Source organism: Tenrec ecaudatus, chromosome 14, assembly GCF_050624435.1.
Source record: "Tenrec ecaudatus isolate mTenEca1 chromosome 14, mTenEca1.hap1, whole genome shotgun sequence".
NCBI classification, from domain to species: Eukaryota; Metazoa; Chordata; class Mammalia; order Afrosoricida; family Tenrecidae; genus Tenrec; species Tenrec ecaudatus.
Window position 1 is genome coordinate 123,148,455 of NC_134543.1, and position 21,881 is coordinate 123,170,335.

The window sequence follows — 21,881 nt, forward strand, 5'->3', positions numbered from 1 at the left end:
ACTGCCTTTATGAAAAAATTCACTTTGACCAGAGAGAAACTTCTCAGGTGACACCCCTGGTACACTAACTCAGAATGTGTTGCTGGATGCTCACCTAGCGGGAAGCATGTGTACTGCAGAAGCTCCACCCAGCAGAGCTTTTTCCTGTCTTTTTGGGGAGAGGGGGTAGGGGCGGCCCCTCATATTTGTATTATTTTAAGTCACCAAAGATGCGGAAGTTTGTTACAGCAGCCACAGGAAAGTAAGACTGTAGTCATTGAACTAAATGATGGTTCTCAAGCCTGGTTACAAATTGCTGTTGTAGGGACCATACCATCAGATTCTGCTCATAGGAATCTCCTGTGTGACAGAGCAAAAATACTTGCCAGTTTGTGCCATTCTCTCAATGATTGTTATGTTTTAGCCCATTGATTCAGCTATTGGGTCAATCCCTCTCATTGAGACCGTTCCTCTCCTTTACTGACCCTCTACCAAGCATGATGTCCTTTCATAGAATGGGTCTCAAAGTATATGGGGCAAAGTCTCACTGTCCTCTATTCTAAGGAGCATTCTGGTTTTACTTCCTCCAAGACAAATTCGTTTTACTTCTGGAAGTCCACTGTATTTTCAATATTCATCACCAACACCATCATTCAAATGAATTGATTCTCTTTGAGTCTTCTTTATTCGTCGTCCAACTTTCACATGTACGTGAGGGGAACAAAACTAACAGGGCTTAAATCAGCACACCTCAGGGCTCAATGTGACATTGCTTTTGAACACTTTAAGTAGGTATTGTGCATTACATTTACCCAATGAAATCTTTTGGTTTCTTGACTGCTGTTTCCACGAGCAATAATTGTGGCGGTTTGTTACAGCAGCCACAAGAAAGTAATACTGTAGTTATTGAACTAGGTGAGTAGATGATATAAAACTACCCGAGCAAAATGCAACCCCAATCTTCTTGTTGACTCTCAGGATGACATCTGTGAAGACTTGTGTTGTCCTTCCAAAACCCACTCCCCTCAAGTCCATCTGACACATAGCGACCCTACAGAAAGAGTAGATCTTCCCCTGTGAGTGTCCAAGACTACATTTTTATGAGCGTAGAAAACCTCATCTTTCTCCCTGGGAGAAGCTGGTGATTTTGAACTGCAGACCTTGCAGTTCATAGCCCAACATGTAAGCACTAAGCCACCAGGACTCCTGTTAGTTCTCTTTACCTTAAGTTAAAATCCATACTGACTTTCATCAGTCAATGATCAAAGCTCTCTTTGCTTTCAGCGAGCAAGATCACATCGTCTACCTGCTGAAGTTTCTTAATGAGCCTTCCTCCCATTCTGATCCTGGGGTGTCTTCCTCATATAGTCTCTGCTCTTGGATTATTTGCTCAGGATACAGATTAAATCAGTATGGTGGAAGAATACAATAGATGCCATTCCTTATATGAAATCAGGAAAGATTCCCTTGGTCTCTTTGAATGCCTGCCTCTCGGTCTATGAGCAGCTTCTGCATGGCCATTATTAACTGATGTAGAGACCCTATTCTCCCACATGTCATCCACAGTCTGCAAGGAACCACACAGGGGAATATTTTTGCACAGTCAATCAATCAAACACAAGGAAACATAGTTATGGACTTATTTCTTTTCAGCAAAGTCCCGTTTAATATCAACAGTGATATCTTTCATTCCATGCTCTATTCTAAATCTGGTTTGAATTTCTGGCAGTTCCTGGCCAATGTACTAATTTTGAATTATCTTCACCAATACTCACATGTGATAATAATATGACTCAATAATGTCTGCATCCTGTTGTATCATATTTCTTTCTTCCAAATTTTGTATCATAAAAGATTGGGTACTTCTAGTAATGCATCCGTCTGTTGAAACATCCCATTGGTATTCCATCAATTCATGGAGTCTTGTTTTTCATTGATGTCTCCCGTGCAGTTTGAACTTTTTCCTTCAATACCATTGGTTCTTGATTATATGCTACCTTCTAAGAAGTTTGAATTTCAAAGAATTCTTTTTGGTACAGTGATTCTGTGCTGTCTTTCCACCTTCTTCTGATATGTTCTACATGCCTCAATGTTTTGTCCATAGAATTCTTCGAGATTACAATTAGAAACTTGAATGTTTTCATTAACTTTTTGCACTTGAGAGATGCCTAACTGTTCTTCCCGTTTGGTTTTCTAACGCCAGGTCTTTGTACATTGCATTATAATACTCCACTTCATCACCTCAAGCTGACTGTGGAAATTTTCTTCAGCTCTTTTACTTTGTTATTTTTCCATTTATTTAGCCACACTATGTTCAAGAGCAAGTTAGAATCTCTTCTGACATCCACTGTCATCTTTTCCTTCTTCCATGCCTTTTTAACGACCTTTTATTTTCTTTATGCATGTGGTATTTGAGACTGTTACTCTCTATGGGGGTAGTTGGTCTATATACTTGAATAATGGTTGCATTAACTGGCCTTTCTTGTAGGTATATGGATATTTTGCTAACCCCAACAGCATTGTGCTTCAAAATAGATGCTGAAATGTTCTTTTTGATGATGAATATGATCCCATTCCTCCTGATTTTGTCATTCCTGATGTAGTAAACCATATGATTGTCCAAATCTACCCATACACATCCACGAGTTCACTCATGCCTAGGATATTGATCCTTATGCATTTCATAATTGAAGACTTCACATTGTTTAGATTCATAGTCCATACGATCCACATTCTGATTATTAATGACTGTTTGTAGCTGTTTCTTCTCATGTCCAGTTGTGCCATGTCAGTAAGCAAAAGTCCTGAAAGCTTTGCTCCATTCATTGCAATAAATTAGACTTTACTTTCAGGAGGCAGCTCTTCCCTGGTCATACTCTGAGTGCCTTGACATTTGAGGGACTCATCTGGCACTGTATCAGACAGCCTCTTCCATCATCCTTGTCTGTTCTTAGTTTGGAATTCATCTAAAACATGTTCACGCCTGGTGACCCTGCTGGTATGTGAAATGCCAGTGACATATCTTCTAACATCACAGCGACACACAAGGCAGTGCTGTACTAAGAGATGAGATGCATATGATTAGCTGGCAATTTAAAAAAATAAATAAACCCAAAATGGGGATATAATCCAGACCAAATAGATTGTAATCTCTGGGATGAGTACAGAGCTTAGATTCTTGTTCCAAGCTCCCAACATGATCCTGCTGTGTAGCCAGGGTGGAGAACCACTGGTTCAGAGAAAGCACATCAGCATCAAAGTCTTTAATTATTGGTTATGTGACTTGAGGAAAGCCATTCCTTGTCTCTGCATCTCAGTGTTCCTGTTGTATACTGAGGTGTTGTCTTGAATTACCTCAAAGGCTCCTACCCATGTGGGTCATCTACGATTCAGATTCCTTTTTTCTTTTTAAAGGAATCATGGTCATTTGGGAATGAGTTGGACTCTTCCTAAAATTCAGTGGCTCCTGTCCCAACTACCTTCCCTAATTTGAGACCAGATGCCATGGAAACAGCATTTGGCCAGGAGTCAGAAGACAATGTTTCTAGCCCCTACACATGAAATTAGATGAGCGATGTAGAAAATGTGATGCAAACTCTCTAAACTCCAGTTGTCCTAACTGCTAGACAATGCTGACACCTTTCTCCATTCCCAAAGCAGGAAGTTGACCAGAACATCTTTCCCAGATCCTTCCAGATCTAGTAGTCTGTGAAAGTCCAAAACCCAAGGAGCGAATAACATTCACACACTTACAAATAACAATATGCAAGCCAGGATCTGAAGCTTGACTTCCACCCCAGAGTGCATTTCTTATCTGCATCATGTTCAACAACTTTGAAGTGCAGTGGGAGGAATGGAGGTCGCAAGCCCGTCTTCGTCTGCCCATCTGGCTGAAGGGGTCGACAGCTCCGGTTGTATGACAGAAAAGCAGACGGCCTCACGACCACGGTTGACAAACCGAAATCACCCTACGCAAAGAAGGGACAGGGAGAGATTCTCTACCCGTGCTGCATCTGGCGTGTCCCGACCTGACAAATCTTCTCTGGATCCCTGAGCTCCAGCCTATATCTGTAACTGCCCACTAGCCAGCTCATGCACCACCTCAAGAACCGTCTTCATATCTCCTTTCTTTGACATTCTATGTCTGATTTTACATACTTTAAAATTGCTTCTATCATCTCACCTGGTTTTTGAAAGCAGAAAATGAAAGGAGTCAACCAAGACGTCCTTCTTCCTCACCTTGGGCACTGATGTCTGTGGCCATTAATTCTGACACAGCTGATAGATCCTGCTCCTCATCCCTAAGCCTTTCTCAGACCATTGTACCAGCGCTCTAGTTGCTGCCTCCGCCCCAATCTCTCCTTAGCGAATGAATGCCTAAAGACACCGTCTAAATGTCAATGTCCCTTCCACGGAAGGGACTGACTTCTCTTCTTCCCCAATATTGTTTTCTCACAATTCTGTTCCGTTTTTTTCCAAAGCACTGATCATCGTCTGTTGCGGCGTTGTTTGTTCACTTTCTTGCTGTCTGTCTCTCCACTAGAATGCTCGTGTCATGAGAAGATCTTAGTATGTTTTGCCTAGGTAATCTCCAACATCAAGCAGAATGCTGGATACACGAAAGGCCCTTAATACACCGGTGTGGAAAGAATAAAGTCCAAATGACTTAGCCTCACATACAAGGACTTCCACAGCCTGGCCTGATTCCACCTTGTTGTCTAAAACAAGCCACTTTTTCTCCAAATCTGGCAACGTAGCACATTGGACTCTGCTCCAAGCCACGATACCATGAATGCTGCTAAGAATATTTCTATCCTGATCAGATGCTTGAATAACCAAGCCCTCCTCCTCCTTGAAAAACTAACTTGCATGTCACATATGCTTAACGTTTCCTCTGACCCCTGCCCATGTCTCTGCTGTCTTCTGTCAGTGCTCTGAAGCCCCTCTACCAGATGCTTTATTGTATTTAGAATTCACTCGTTTGTTCAGATGACTGCCTCCCACTCTGGACTGTGAGCACCTTAGGGCAGAGATATTCCTCATTCATCTTTGTTCTCCATCAGCACCTCGTATAGTACTCAGTCCATCGATCATTCATTTTACACATTATATTTGCAATACCAGAAGCAGTTCAGCTTGAATGTCAATCCTATCTGAAGTAGCATATACTTAGGAGAATAAGAATTGAAGAGGGAGTACACATAGATGTCCTAACCAGACTCAGGAGGTATGTTTGGGCGCTCTGTGGAATTAAGCAGACATTAAATTTTTTTATTAAATACTTTTATTGGAGGCTCTTACATATCATCACAATCCATACATTCATCCAGTGTGTCAAGCACATTTGCACATATGCTGTCATCATCATTTTCAAAGCATTCTCTTCCCACTTCAGCCCCTGACACCAGCTCCCATTTCTTCCCCCTCCCTGCCCCACCTGCCCTCCCTCACAAACTCTTGATAAGTTATAGATTATTATTTTCACATCTTACATCATCCTCTGTCACCCCTCATGCGTTTTTCCATTATTCCTCCCCCTGGGAGGTGGTTATTGTTTGATCCTTGTGATCAATTCCCCCTTTATCCGCCAACCCTCCCCTAATCCTCCTGATAGCTCTACTCTCATTTGTTGGCCCTGGGAGGTTTATCTATTCTGGATTCCCGCTGCTGCAGGCTCTTATCTGTAACAGTGTGCATGTTCTGGTCTAAACCAGTTTGTAAGGTACAATTGAGGTCATGATAGTAGGTGAAGGAAGCACCAAAGAACTAGAAGAGAGTCACGTGTTTCATTGGTGCTATACTGCACGCACCCTGACTGGCCCATCTCTTCCCTGTGACCCCTCTTTGAGTGGATGTCCAATTGACTACAGATGGGTATTGGGTCGCAACTCCACGCCTCTCCCCCTATTCACATTGGGTATGTTTTTTTTCTGTGTCTTAGATGCCCGATACCTGATCCCATCGATAACTCATAATCACACAGGCTGGTGTACTTCTTCTCTGTGGGTTTTGTTGCTTCTCAGCTAGATGGCCACTTGTTTATCTTCAAGCCTTTAAGACTCCAGATGCTATATCTTTTAATAGCCAGGCACCATCAACTTTCTTTACCACATTTGCTTATGTACCTATTTTGTCTTCAGCGATCATGTTGGGAAGGTGAGCATCACAGACTGCTGGATTATTAGAACAAAATGTTCTTGTGTTGAGGGAGTACTTCAGACGAGGCCCAATGTCCATCTGCAACCTTAATCCTTAACATATAGATATGAGTACATAGTTCAATTCCCCTCTCGATATATTTACACATGTACATCCCTGTGTTTAGACCTCTATAAATGTCTTTTGCCCCCTGGTTATTTCCTCTATTTCCTTTTACTTTCCTCTTGTCCCTTCAACATGTTCGTCCTTCATTTGTGTTTAGTAATTCCTTGCTGTTACATTGCCCTTGATTAAGTCCCACTAGGAATCCTATGCCCTTCTCTCCATTGATTGCAGTTCACTTGTTGTTCCCTTGTCCCTAGGTTGGTTCCCCCCAGCCCCCTTCCCTTTTCCCTCCACCCCTTCTCCCATATCTCCCCGGAATCATTGGTCCTATTCTTTTCATCTCATTTATCCCGCTTATCTTATCTAGATAGACAGGCAGAGACATTAATAAGCACAGAACCAGGAAAAGCCAAACAAAATAAAAAAGGAAGTCAAGACCAACAAAAAAATAACAACAGCGAGAAAAAAATGATTAGGGCAAAGACTGTACAGATGTGCTTTATACAATTGATGTATGTATATGTATGAACTGTGAAAAGAATTGTATGAGCCCCAATAAATTGTTAAAATAAAAAAAAATAACAACAGCAACAACAAAAGGAAAGCCACAGACAAAATGGAAAAGCCTATAAATAGTTCAAGGTCTGTTTGTTGGGCTTCAAGGTGTTTTCCAGTCGAGTCTGATGGGGTGCCACACTCTGTCTCCAAAGTCTATTTTTGGTATCCCCCGGGGATTTCATCATTTTTCTCCCCTTGCTGCTCTGTTGCACGCCCTCAGTGTTGCACCCCAGCATGATAGAGTCAGATTGTGCACAGTTCTCACACTGTGTCTCCAGTGTTGTGTCCCTCAGCAGTATGGGTCAGTGAGGGACGTCGTGTCTCGTGGTGGGGCCGGCCCTATGGTCCTCTCTGTGCATTGTCTGCTCTGAGCAGGAATATCATCCTCGGGACAGACATCAAAGTGTGACAACAGAATATAAAGCCAATACATTCACTTTTGGAGATAAAATCAGGTAGAATTCTCAACAGGAGAGATGCCTTCACATTATCTTTCCGCTGGAAAGGTCCTTTTGAAACCAAGCATTAGTGAAAGATTACTCTGTGAAAAGTTCACTAAAGCTAAGGCATGACCTGCAGGGGCTCATGATCTAGGAGGAACAGGGCAACAGCTTCTTATTCCTCTTCTTATCTTAGATAGTTAGTTAGTTAGTTAGTTAGTATTGAACTTGTTTTTCACTGAAGACTCCAAGTTTATTTCAGTTTTACTATTCCTCCTTTTCTTTATTTCTTTTTTTTTTTTTAGCTACTCAGACCATTTTTAGGTTTGAGGGATAAGGAGTGTGGAGGGGGTATTTAAAATAAATAAATAGATAAATAAATAAATAGATAAATAAATACTATACTGTATATATTTACACAGCCCATCTCAAGAAATGAAATCAACAACAGTGTTCTCTTCAATCCTCCATATATATGTTTTCTTTCTCTCTGCCCTGCCTCCCACCCCGTCTCCCTCCCTGCCTTCCTTTTCCCTCCTCTCTTCCTCTTCTACCTCCATCCCTGGCCTCAGAATCATCCAATCTTGTCGTGCGGTGCATAAACCAAAGAACATGTTTCCTTATAATAATGGTGTCATTCAATATGTATCTTTGTAAGACTGACTAATTTTATTAAGTAGGATGTTTGCTAGCTTTGCCATGTCTTCTGGTGTTTAAGAGAGTTGTCCTGGGTTATTACTGATGCAGAATATTGGGAATGTGCCGGGCCTTGTGAAAAGGAGCCTCTTTGTGTCCTGCCCTGCACAGTGTCCAGTGACAGGGCAGCAGCTCTGAAATACCTGCCTTACACTGACAGAGAGGCACGCGGGAACGTCATGCTTATCCAGATCCCTGGGTACCAGGGAGCTAAGGTCATATTCTTGAGTTGTTGTTGTTGTTGCTGTTGCTGTCAGTTCTGCCTTGTGTACAATGATCCATAGGGTTTTCAGGAGCCCTGGTGGTGTAGTGGTTATGCATCGGGCTGTGATGTCCGTGGTCGACAGGTGGCAACCACAAGCAGCTCTGTGGGAGAAAGACTGGGCTTTCTGGTCCTGTAACTGTCAGTGTCAGAAACCCACAGGAGGGTTGGGATGAGTCAGCACTGACTCAATGGCAGCGAGTTTGTTTGATGGACAACAGAAACACTGTCCAGTCCTGTGCCATCTGCACAATTGTGATGCTTCAGCTCATTAACAGCCCCTGTGCCAGTCCATCTTGTTGAGGATCGTCCTCTTTTTCACTGCCCCTCTATTTTTGAGCAACAGAGATGCCAAAAACGTGCCCCATCTGCAGATCCCTGATTCACTAGGTTGCCCATATCAGATATATCCAAATTCTTTCTTTAAAATGGATCGCTCTGATTTCTTAGAGGACATCATCTGCCAAGATGCTAGCAGATGATGGGTTTAGGGGTTTTCTCTTGGGGAGGGATTCCCTCCAAGTATGCACAGCACAGGGAAAGATGAGTGCCCCGCCAGCCGGCTACCGTGCATGAAGGTCTTTCTACTAGAGCATCTCCTATGTCCCTGAACGATGGTATCCGTGTTCCTTACTCAGAGTGGCCCTTAGAGAGGTCAGTATCTATCCCGGAGAGCTGCACGAGCACAGAGATGCGGAACCCCGGAGGACCTAGCTTACCTCGGGCTGTGCAGGGTTCCTTCTAAGATTTAGAGGCTTTTATGAGTTTTTGGCTTGATTTCCATTTTTTGGTTTTAAAACCCAAATTACATCTATTACTTTGCTTAATATAATCTACTGGCCAGAAGGGAATAATAAATTTTATAAATTACTCAATTAATCGCAACAGCAAACAATTAAGCTGGTGGGGACACTTAGCAGTCTACTTTCTTTGGGTTTAGGACCTCCATAATACAAGTGTTGATTTTATTATTGATGTTGTTATTGATGTTGCCTAAACTTATTACAACCCCCTAGAGATCTGCATTAATTCATCGTGAGCTAAAAACTGATTTGAAATATATCTTTGCAAGACGTCTACCATATCAAAATATCACAGACTTGGTTTAGTCAGCTTGTGAAATGTTCTTTTTAGAAGAAGTAAGCCAACACTGTTGGCGCACTTGCTACTCCGGGGGCACCTGTAAGCTACTATTCACAGATGGAGTAGCTGAGTGGCACCGAGCGGATGAGTTTGGTTGCTAACTGAAAGGCTGCCAGTTCAAATCCACCTTGAGGATCCTCAGGAGAACAGTCCGGTCCTACTTCACCAAGGCCACTGTGGTGAATACTGTCTGTACACAGCAGTCAGCCCTTTATAGTTGTTTTCTCGTCAGGTTCAGTCTTCAAAATCAGAGACTTAGAGAAATTGAGGTCCACCTATTCTACTGCCAAACCAACCTTAGCCTTTCCTTAATTTTACTTTATGAATCTGAACTGAGAGACATGCTCGCGTTTTTTCTCTGATGATCACATATCATTTCATTCTGAATTTTGTTTCCCTGCTTTGAAGGGCATTTATTGCTTGGCCTAGTTGTGAGTTTTATGGCTTTTTTTACATTGAACTTCAACCCATTCAGAAGGGGATATAGCCTATGATCTTCCTCAGCAATGATAGACATCATGGTAGCTAGTTTCTAAACGCTTTGTAAATTCTAGAAGAGTTTAGTCATATTTTAAGCAGGCATCACATTTTCTCTATGGTGTGTGTCATGTTGTGGTTGATAGGTGTGATCAAGTGGATTCCATCTCATAGGGAACTTCTGGAAAAGAGAAGGAAGCACTGCCTGGCCCTTTATTGTTCTCACAATGACTGTATTGGAACCCGTTGCTGGCGTCACTGGGTCAATCTCTCTCAAGGCTATTTCTCTTTCAGGCTGACTTTCTTTTGGCCAACTATGACATCCTTCTCCAAAGACTGCCTTCTCCTGATAAGATGTCCAAAGTACATGAGATGGCATCTGGCCATCCTTCCTTCTAAGAAGTATGCTGGCTACCCTTCTTCCAAGACAGGTGTGTTTGCCTTGCTGGCAGTTCCTGGTACTTTCAGTCCTGTTCACCAGCACTGTCATTTAGATGCATCAGTTTTTCTTTAGTCTTCCATCTTCATTAGTGAAAGGTGAGATCGCCTGAGTTCTCAAAGGGACACCCTTGTTCTCACACCTTAAAGAGGTCGTGTACAGCAGATTTGCCCAGTGTAATTCATCACTTCATTTCCAGTCTGCTGCTTCCACGAGCAGTGCTGGTGGGATGAAGCAGGATGAAGTCTTCCCAACTTCAATCTTTTCTCCATTTAACATGGTGGTATCTATTGGTCTCCTTGTGGGGTTTTCGGCTTTCTTTACATTGAATTGCAATCCATACGGATGGCTGTAGAGTCTTTGATCTTCATCAGCAAGTGTTTCAAGTCCTCCTCATTTTCAGTGAACAAGGCTGTGTCGTCTGCATATCGAAGACTATTACTACGCTTCACTCACTTTGGGTACTATGTTCTTCTCCATCGAGTCCAGCGTCTCTGATCGTTTGCTCAGCGGATGGATTGAGTAAGGAGGGTGAGAGGGTCCAACCCCGCTGCATGCCTCGTTTCCTGCTATGGAACCACACCGGGGTTGTTGTTTCTCCCCCACGTACAGGTTCTCCAGAAGCACTATGAAGTGTTCTTGAGTTCCCTTCCTTCGTAATGTCAGTCAAATACTGTGCACAGACAATGAAGGACAAGAAATTCCACTCCTGAATTCCGCTTGACTTTCTGGCGGCTCCCTGTTAATCTGCTGCTGCAACCATTTAAAAAAAATGATTTTTAGCAACATTTTACTTGCATGTGATATTAATATTGTGCAAAAAATTCAACACGCCTTGAGGTCACCCTTCTCAGGAATGGGTACGAATATAGATCTCTTCCAGGAAGTGGGTAATTGTCTTCCAGATATCTTAGTATAGATGAGTAAGTTCTTTCAGTATTTCATCAGCTTGTTAAAACATTTCACTCAGTATATATCATAGTTCCTATTTTATGCATGTAGGCTAAGATTCAAAGCATCAATGTATCTTGTACAGGACTGATGAGTGTCTTTCAACCCAAGCCTATGTATTTCAAAGTCTGTATTTTTTGTTGTTGTTTTGTTTTTGTGTTACTCCCTGTGTCAGGAAATGGCAAATTTGATATTTGGGAAGATGTACTGCATGAAATAAGTCTATTATTGTTGATAAATGATCAGAGGCTAGATATTGGCCAACTGGGTCAGCATCAAAATCAGGTTTACTTGTCTTTCAGAGGCATGCAGAATCAGTGGACATTTATTTAGTCAGGAGAAAACCACTAGCATTGATACTGTAGCATCAATGTGATAGGGTGAATGTGTTTTCCTTAGTCTGGGTACTTTGGAGAAACAAATCCACAGAAACTCATGTATAAGAGAGAGTATTATCTAAAGATTAAGCGCACATTAAGAAAACATCCCAAACCCAGCGATGCTCAAGCCCACAAGTCCAATATTAACGCATTCACCCATATGACTGACACCAATCCACAAAGTCCTCCTCCAGCTCACAAAACACACACTATGATGCCGACTTCAGGAGGAAAGCCAAATCAATGAACATGTAAGCATCTCAGCGCTAGCAAGGGTCTCCACACGGCTGCTCCAGCACCCAGGGCTGCATCGGGGTAGGTCCATGTGGCTTCTCCTTGGGAATGTCTTGCAGGAAGTGAGCCTTGCCAGCTGAAGCAGGGAACTGCTAAGGCAGCTGCACCCTGGTGCAACCATCAGAAAGCAAGAGACCGGAGAACTAGAAAGACGAGACTCACCAAACCATTTATCCCTCCGCCTTTCAATTAACCCCACATGTGTTTATCGGCCAGGTTGGCACAATGCACTAATGACCTCTGTGAAGGTAAGCTAACGAGTAGGCTACTACCCAGCAACCTTGGGAATTTGAGGATGGGAAGATTCTGAGAGACCCACCAAGTCACTCATGTTAAAACTGAAAAATGGGAGACACAGAGGGCAAGTGACGTGTTCAGGATTCTAGAGTTTATTGGGGATGAAGACAAAAGTTCAGAGATTGAAAGGGAATTTCCCCAGACCCCTCAGCTTGTTCGTCATGGCCATGGTTAGCTGCCACTGAGTTGATTTGTGGTGACTTTATGTATAACAGAGTAAGCATTCCTGGGACTCATGCCGTCTCCTTCGCCTTTGCGATGTGGGAGCCCTTGGTGGAGGCGACTGGGTCAGTTCATCTCACTGAGGACTTCTCTTGCTTTTGCTGACCCTCTACCAAAGATGACGTCCTTTGCTAGGGATGGTTCTTTCTGGATTACTTGTCCAAAGTCAGTGAGTGGAAGTTGTGCCAGCCTCGCTTCTAAGGAGCATTCCATCATATTTTTTCTGAGACTGACTTATTGATCTTATTGATTCTTCTGGCAGTCCACAGCCAATGTCTTTTCTCCAGGGCTACATTTCAAGCCAGGACTAAAATCCAGGTTTCACAAATCTGACTCCCAGGCTCTTTTCTCCTGATCATTCTTCTTGCTAAGCCTGCGCCCCTACTGCCATAAAATGCAGGTGGCCTTGGGCTCAACAAGATATTATGAAAAAGTAGTCCTTCTAAAATACCAGACTCTAAGGATTTAGCAACACGGCCCAATAGTACTTGGAAACAGACCAATAGTATTGTAAACAGCATATTTCTAGTAAATAGGAGTCTTTAATATATAAAAAGAATAATAAGTGCCTAATGATTAGAAATAAACAAGGGAATAAATAAGTAATTAAATTTAAATCAATACTTATTCCAAGTGCATGTTGAGCAGACAAACAAAAACTGTTCATAATAGATTCCATTTATTTCCCATAATGCTATACATTATTAACACAAACTGATTAAGTAAGCATCCTCATCCTTCGATGGTCCAATGCTAATATCCTATCTCTTCCTCTCCAAAACAGAACCAGAGTTTCCAGCTGAAGATATTTTTGCTCAGTTAGTTAAGTGTGCTCAACGACCCCTTATTTCTATTTGTGGCTCTATCACTCAGCTTTGGCCAATGAGATGTAGGCAGATGGTCTAATCTGCCTTCCATGAGGATTTCCTTAAAGAGAGGTGCTATGCTTTGCTTTTCCTTTTTTGCATTTTCTCTCAAGCTTGCTTTTTAGAACATACATGTACTCACTGGAGCACTAGCTGCCATTTTGAACCGGGGAACAATGGTTTGCACAGAAAGCAGTAAAGATTTAGCGTGTCTGACCATTTGATGGTACTTTTGCCAGCCCACCGTCTCTGAACACCTGTTGTGGGTAAATAAATAAGCTTCTTTAGAGCTCCTTATTGTAGGCAACCCAAATCTAATCCTAATTGATATAATTTTCCAGTTTTCCAATGAGAAAAAAAATAAGTCAAGAGATTCATGAACTCTTTCCATTTCTGTAGGGGATATGATGCTAGATATGGAAAAAGAAATTTCCCCCTGAAAATTAAGATGACTTTTCCCAGATTCCTTTGCTGTTAGATTGGGGTATTTGGTTGTGTTCTAGGCAATAGAATATAAGTGGAATTGACATATAGCACTGTCCTGCCAGCCATACCATCCCTTGCAGAATTTTCTGTGTATTCTCTTTCCATTTGGTTGTGATCATCCATTGTGAAGATGGTTCTATCACAGAATGGAAGTACTCTGGGCTCCTGAGTGACAGCGAGAAGCATTAACTCCCACCGTACCGTACAGCACCACATTTGTCTGTTATGAAATAGACAAATGTGTTCTTAGGATCACATGGAGATTACATGCCTGCTTGTTACTGCAGCTAATGCTGAATGGTCTGCCTAATATAACCATTCAACTAGTGAATATAAGAGCTAGAATTTTATCTCTGAGGTTGTTTACCTCTCACACCTGTCTGCCTTGCTTTCTGCCCTGGAAGAGTTTACACTGTGTCATGGAAGACGGGTGGGTATATCAATAGGCTCCATGGAATGTTAAAAGTCCCTGAACAGAAGTCTACCTGGGATATCATGTGACCTAGCAGAGGTAATGGTCGATTCTGGAGGTTTGATAAAGATTCAGCAAGAATTGGGAGAAATTGAGAAGACTTTATATCAGAAACATTTAGGGTAGATGGAAGTGTAAGCTAACAACTCTGGCCTGCACGGCCTTACAGGTAGACGATGGTAGTCAATCAGCTACAAGTAAAACAGAAGCAATAGTGGGAGGTGGCACATGACTAAGAGACAGAAACTCCAGGGGCTCCACCGGAGCTGAGAAGAGGGTTGAGTGAAATACGGGGTAGTCAGGGAAGGCTTCGTGGTGGGAATGACTTCAAGCTAGACCTAGAAGGACAGATGGGATTTGGGCTGGTGAAAGCAAGAGAGAAGCATTTCAGGAGAGATGAGTAATATTTTTATAAAGTAAATGTGAAATTACTCATTTAATAAATACGGATTAAACAACGTGGCAAGTAATCCATACGGAACTCGGAGCACAATCTAAATCTGACAAGGCTCTTGTCTTGTGGTCTAATGGTATCGAGAATTCTCGCTGACCAGCATCCTATTGTTGCCAGGTACTCTGCAGTTGGTTCTGACTATGTGCAAGAGCACAAATCACGGTAGGGCGACAAGTGTCCTGAGGCTTGTGCTAAGTACAGTGAGATCAGAGAGGATGGGGGCGGGGGGAAGACAAACAAGGAGTTAGGAGAGGATATGAAAGAAGAAGGGGAGAATTCATTATGTCTTGAAAGGAGACCATTAATTCTTCAGCTCTGACAAAGCACACACAAGGCAAACCATTCCTAGCACAGGCCACAGCCTGAAAAGGAGACAAGGAAGAGGGTATTGTGTTCCTGAGTAGTGAGACAGGTCGTGTGGCTGCAGTGCAGTATAAGGCTAGGATGGGGTGATCAGCTATGAGGCTGGGAAAGTAGGCAGGGACAATTGGGAATACTGTTAAAGTCTAAGCAGAAGAGTTGAGAAGATGTACCGTAAGTTTAAAATGACAGCAGAATAAATAAGAGTCGTTTGAGGTACGCTTAAAAGTGTGTTTAGACTCCAAATACCACTTTCCTCATCTAGAGAAGAGCACGTTTGAGGGGAAGGTGTAGTTTCAGTGTGGCTCAACATTTGGGAACGAAAGTTGTAGTTACTAGAAGGCAGAGGACACCTTTCATCTTAGTCAGCTACAGCAAAGCCACAGCGGTGAGCAACAGAAATAGAGGGATGTACAGGAGACAGCAGATAAAACGTGGATGGCAGCGATAATGGCGAGGTAGAAAAAAGACAGGGAATTTAATAGCAAAAATGGTTAAAGGAGAAGTCAGGTAGGGCCCCAAAGGATCACCTGATTTTTTTCTCCTTCTCTTGCAAAAAAAGTGGGTGAGTGCTGGCTGTCCAAAACGACCCGCAGCTCCCCAGGAGAAACCCTAGGTTCGTGTCAAGAGTTACAGCCTCAGAGACTCACAAGGCAGTTCTACCCTGTGCCATGTGGTCACTGTGAGCTGGCATCAACTCGACAACAGTGAGCCTCTTGGAAAAACGAGCTGTGATAGTAAAGTGGGTGATCTTCTGGGCTATCAACTTCAAGGTCAGCTGTTCAAACCCACCATTTGCTTGTTGGGAGAAAGATGAGGCTGTCTGCGTCCTTAAATACTCATAGCCTTAGAAACCCAAAGAGGCAATTCTACTTTGTCCTCTAGGGTTGCTATGAATTGGAATTGACTAACTGTCCGTGGGTTTTGATCTCTTACAAAATATTAAATTCCTAACTTACCAGTTTTCCCCAAGTGCTTTAGTTAGGAGAATTACAAAAAAAGATTGATAAACAGGACTTCATAAAAACTAAAAGCATCAGCTCTTCCAAAAATGATTTTAAGAAAATGAAATCATCCAGAGACCTTGAGAAAAATATTTGCAATACATATGTGTAATAAAAAGCTTTTATTAAGTAGAGATAAAGAACACTCAAAACTCAATAATAAGCAAACAACTCATCCAATTTAAAAATGGGCAATAGAGTTGAACAGATGCTTCACTGAAGAAGAATTGTTGATGGTAAATAAGCATATGAAAAGATGTTCAACATCATTAGTCACTGGGAATTCAAATTAAGACCACAAGCTACCACCACACACCTATTCAAATAGCTCAAACCAACACACACAAGACAATAATAAGTGCTGTTTGTGATGCAGGGTAAGTGGTGGAGAAGACTTGTAAACATTGCTGGAGGAAATGCAAAATGGCACAGCTGACTTGGAATACCATTTCACAGCTTATTAGAATGTGAAACAAAATAAACAAATCTTAAAGTAACCATATGATCCAGCTGTTTTGCTGCTAGGTATTGACCCAAGAAGAGTGAAAATATCTACCTTCAGCATTGTGCTCTTTGAACGTCTCACCATCTGGGATCATTTGGACAAGGCAACTGCAAAGAGTGGATAAGAAACAGAGTGAGTTTATTGGTGGAGGTGGAAAGACCCTGCAAACAAGGGAGAGAATAGTTGTTACAACTCAAACCATGTAATCAATGTCAGTGGGTGCCCATGTAGAGATGATTGGATCTGTCTGTCTTCTCCGGTACATCTTATCAGCAACGACAAAAATATTTTAGAAAACCTATTCATAAAAGCTTTATTCATAATCATAAAATAAAAACAACAAAAACACCAGAAGCCACCCAAATTTCCATTGGCCAGTGAACTGGTAAATCAATTCTAGAACATCTACAAAATGGAATACTTCTCAGCAATAAAAAAGGAACAAGCTACTGAACCACTTCAAAACACGGATAAATCCCTGAATTGTGTCAAGTGAAATGAGCCATACCCAAATGGCTCTCTTTTAGGAATGGCAAAACTATCAGGACACCAAACATATATCTGTATGCAGTTGTCACAGACACAGGTGGAAACCAAAGCACCACGTGATACGAGAAATCTTTTTGGCGAAACAGAAATAGTCTTTATCTTGGTAGTCGAGGGGTTTACATGAGAGTGCATGTCATCAATATTTATTGACTTGTCCATCTCTTGGGGTGGGTTTTATTCTTTGTAAGTCAGTGCTTAATAACTCTAATTTCACGAACAAGCAAACAAACAAAAAAAAAACAACACAATAGTGCTGCGAGGCATGGTTTCCTTAAAAGTAGAGCTGGGGATGAAAGCCATAGTTCTCTGCTTACAATCTATTCTTTGCCAAAATAGCCATTGGCTGACTCTCCTGTAGCGTGGCAGGAAGGTAAGGAAACAAGCTAGCCAAGCCACGAAGAGACTCAACAGGACGGGTTTGGAATGTCTCAAGAGAAGATTGATAAACTAGCTGGGAAGAGGAGTCTGGGGAACATAGCCTAATGTTGGATCTCACAGAAAACCCAAGTTCTTACTCAGGGTGTACAACATGGATCAATAAACTGCAAAACCTTCTAAGGGTTTACATGAGATGGAGCATCCATCACTTGTCAATATCAAATGATGCGTTTCAAAATTCTGGGAAGGCCACCTCGTGGCTCCCTCCCTGCAAGCCAGCACCTGCCACATTCATTTAAGGGGGTGGGGGCTGCAGCTACCTGAAAAGGCAAGAATATTAACCTCTAGTGTCCCATTTCTTCAAAACTCCTCAATGAGGAGAAGTCCGTGGAGGCATATCCCTCAAGTAGGAATGTGCACCACTCCAAGGATCCCAAGTATGCAAACACCTCTGCGCTGACCCAGCCCTTGAGGGGGCTCACGGGGAGCTTGTCTCCAATCCAAAGCATGTCACACTGCCAGTAGGATTCTCAGAAAATGTTCTTTCCTCCTAAGACGTCTGAAGGAACTATTTTACAATTCGGAGTGTTTTCCCGTAGGGGACCATTTTTTCATCTCATTTGATTATCCATGAGGTTTTAAACTCCATGATTTACAGGGGTTTCACTAGAATAAATTTTGAATCAAATGCTTATGAAATCCCAACGGCCCCCCAACTGCTTGACTTCAGTAGCACACCATGAGTAACTGGAATTAAAATGGAACCAAAGAAGATAATCTATGTACAGATAAAGCTAGCTGAAAAGATAAAAATAGGTGGGAACAAATCAGCCACACGGCAGACCATTCACAGCTCCAGGAAAATATCAATTAAAAGTATTAGTGGTGACTCTTTCCTGAGGAACTCATATTCAAATCCCCTACTGGGTCTCTCTTATTATTTACCTAGGTTTTATTAATTTGCACCTTGCAAAATACCTTTCCTCATAGTTTTGGTTTTTCTACTTGCTTTATTCCTCTCTGGGCAGAATAATGACTGGATGTTTTAAAACATAGGACTGTTGTGACAACTTAGAATAGAATAAGTGAGTTACCTGATTATCACTAAGGAATCCTGGAATTTGGTAACTTGGCACTCAGCTGCCTTCAACAAGGCTTCAGCTTAGCTGAGAGCCAACCACATAGCAGACACTGGACTAGGCCCTCTGGTTAGAAGACAAATAAAAGCGCTATCCTTTTTTAAGGAGGATTGTTTACAGTTATGCAATATATCATAATAACTATATGAAAGAGACTGTGAGTAACCCTGTGTTGAGAAGGTTTAGAAGCTGTCTACTATGTCTATCATTTGAAGGATGATTGGTAATTCCCCAAGTAAGCCAGAGCGGAAGAGCATTCCAGGCAGAAAAAACAGCAAGTGGTAGGGTGAGAAATGTTGACAGCACAAGGCATTCTGGAGACCACAAGAACTTGGCTTACTGCAAGCTCATCACGTACAGGGCGGAGGAGGAGGGTGAGAGGAGCAAGCAGAGGCCATATCACAAAGAACTTGGTCTGCTGAGCCAAGGAACTTGGATGGACTCCAGCTGGAGGTAATGGGGGCAGTAGGGCAAGGCTTCTAGGCAGAGGGCAGATATAATCATGTTTCTGTTTCAGAAGAATCACTCTGTGAGCAAAAGAAATGTCAGTGGCTGAACTGAAGCCCAGGGCAGAGGAAACAGGAAGGGGAAGATCCATTGAAGAGATAGCAACGAGAGAATCAGCAAATCCTCCTGCTTGAGTGGCAATGTGCAATCAAAAGGAGAGGCCAGGATAAGTTCCACGTTTCTAAGTCAGAAGAGGATGTACTGATTGTGCTGCCCCAAAAGGTGGAGACTACAAGAGAAAATAGATTCAGAGGTTAAAAAAGAAGTGTTGGTGGGGGAAGGAAATGAGCATTCAGCTTGGGACAAATTTGGTTTTCTATCTGTGTGGAGTTACCTGCAAAGGGTTCTTCAGAACCTGAGGACGAGGAATGATCGAGAGAGAAGATGGACAGAGCAGAAGACTTACATAACCTCTGAAGAAGACATCAGCGTGCATCTGCAATGCCACAGGAACTCTGGGAATGGACAAGACCAACGGATCCAAGCTAGTGATGTTCTGGTCCTTTGTAGTTGATTGAAAGGAGCCCCATGGAGTTGTAGGGTGGGCATTGGACTGCTAGCTGCAAAATTGGTGGTTCAAACCGACCCACTGCTTCAAAGGAGTAGATAAAACTATCTGCTTCCCTAAAAATGTACAATCTTGGAACCCTACGTAAGGTCACTATGAATTGGTTTTGGTTAATTAACTGAGGAATTCTTTCCTCCAACAATCTCAGATGAAGCTCAAGGGGTAAAAGAGAATAAGGCTACTTTGCTGGACACATCTTCACCAGTCCTCCATGCCTTCTCCACAGCCTACAGCCTAAAAAGTGCAGGACTCAATGGTGCCTCAAGAGTGCGGGAGCAAAGACTCCTTCTCAAGACAGAATGCTGAAGAAGCAGTGAGTGAAGAAACACGAAGATGGCGTGATCTAATCAGGGCATTCCCCCAAATGCAAGAGAAGCCTATGGTTGTGTGTGTGCTCATATTGGGCAAGTCCGGACTTCAAGCCCTAACTATGAGCACCAGAAGAATGACTTTTTCCGCTTCCCTGGAAGGAGCAAGGAGCTATGATTAGTTATGATTAGCTATGCAAATCAGTGGCCCCAGGTTGCAATCTAAAAAGCTGCTGAGAACCAAGCTCCCTGTCTGGTGAGAATCGGATTTGCTCCATTCCCATTTCTCTGGAATTCGGCCTGTCACTGAAGCCCAATCTGAGATGAAATGAGCAATTCCCTCCCAACTCTACAGGTCTGACGTCCCACCGCTCAGAAGAGCTACCGTATATAGTCGAATATAAGCCAATCCGAGTATAAGCCAAGGTATCTAATTATTACCTGGGAGACCAGAAAAACTGATTGACTCGAGTATAAGCCTAGGGTGGGAAATGCAGAAGTTATTGGTGAGTTTCAATAATCAAAACAAATGAAAATAAAATTACTGAAATTGAGACATCAGTGGGGTAATGTATTTAAATATTTATTTTAAATAAAAACATAAATAAAAGGACAAGTCATTTAATATTAGAAAACCAGCACAGTAAATGGAAAATAGGTTCAACAAAAACAATAAGGTATCAACAATGATACCTTAAGAGTACTATTCCCTGAGCAATCAGCAACCAAGCTAAACTGTAAAGAGTTAAAATTCTTCAAAACTGGATTCCTCATCATTATCCATATCCCAATGCAAAGCTTCAGCTAGTGTGAGGTCATCATAGACTCTGTCCTCCCTGGGGTACCACTGACCCGTGTATAAGCTGAACCCATTTTTCAGCACATTTTTTTGTGCTGAAAAACTTGGCTTATACATGAGTATATACGGTAGATAAACTGACCAGAAGAGCCCACCAAGCACTTCTTGCAAGTATGGCAGAGAGCAAAACACATTTGGGAACCTAGGACGCCTTTCTTAGAGCAGACTGACTTCTGCTCAGAAAGCATCTCTTTACTTCCTCACCAGTAACCCCCTAGCACGGGCTCTTATTCCACAGTAAATTGCATGGAGCAGAGACTTCTGCCTCTTCAATGGCAAAGCCAGATCGGAAAAGATTGTAGATAATCATTGTGTATCTATGTTTACCAGCTCCAAGAAGATATCATGAAAAAACTCTATGCCAAGATGGCAGGATCAGCCATAGGACTAGCGTAGCAGCTGGATTCTGAAGCAGCTGAAGACGGTGGGCACAGAGCATGGCACTCTTGTCCTCTTAGATGCAGTGTGCTAAAAAAGGTAGCAGGATTCAGTCACGACATTAAAGCTCTTAGAAACCCATTGAAATTTATGATCCACCAACCTCAAGGACCAATCGGAGACAGATACTGGAAGAGGAGGAAGGAACAGGAAACTAATTTACTTTCTAATTTATCTTACTTTCTGGATGAGATTAACTTTTGGCTTTCTGAAGCACAATTCACCTCTAAGTTTCCTGTTGGGGAAACTAGTGACTTATTGCTTAATGTACTTTTGCCAACTAGAATTTTTGTATGTATGCATGTTTTTTTTCTATACAAATGGAATGAAGGTGAAGGATTTGGGGTTTAGTTGCACACAGAATTCCCTGCTTGAATAACTACAGTCTTAGCATAGACTGTGAATCATTAAGACAGATATGTGCTAACGTACATGACTCAGTTTTCCATCCAAAGAAATCCAAGCTACGTCCTTGTTTTAAGGCAGTGTCAGGGGTCATTTAAGTAAGCAGGAAAAATTACCCAAAATACGATCTATCTTGAGAGAAGAAAGTTCTACTTCTCATGTTTCCAATATGTGGATTTTG